Here is a 475-nt window from a genome sequence, read left to right as displayed (position 1 = left end):
CCTATCCCAGCGTGCCGTCCCACTCTCTCCAAGGATGGGACGTGGAAGTGGCTTCCCAGAGTCCCTTGCAGCTGATATTTTATTTATTCGTATCTATTTCATTTGGGATAGGGCCTCATACATAGGCTGTCCTCTGAACTCAAAGGGTTCTTGAGCTGCCTTCACGCTTTCTTTCTTTTATTTAAAAAAAATTTTTTGAGACAGGTCTCCCCACGTAGCCTTAGCTTTTCTGGAACCTACAGTAAAGCCAGGCTAACCACAAAGCCACAGAGATCTGCCTGCCTCTGCCTCTTGGGATTAAAAGTGTGTGCCACCATGCCCAATAAATGCAATTTTTAAAATTTATTTATTTACTTATTATGTATACAATATTCTGTTTGTGTATATGCCTGCAGGCCAGAAGAGGGCACCAGACCTCATTACAGATGGTTGTGAGCCACCATGTGGTTGCTGGGAATTGAACTCAGGACCTTTG

The sequence above is a fragment of the Microtus ochrogaster genome, chromosome 10 (assembly GCF_000317375.1).
Source record: "Microtus ochrogaster isolate Prairie Vole_2 chromosome 10, MicOch1.0, whole genome shotgun sequence".
Taxonomy (NCBI): domain Eukaryota; kingdom Metazoa; phylum Chordata; class Mammalia; order Rodentia; family Cricetidae; genus Microtus; species Microtus ochrogaster.
Note: the sequence above shows the minus strand (reverse complement) of the source record.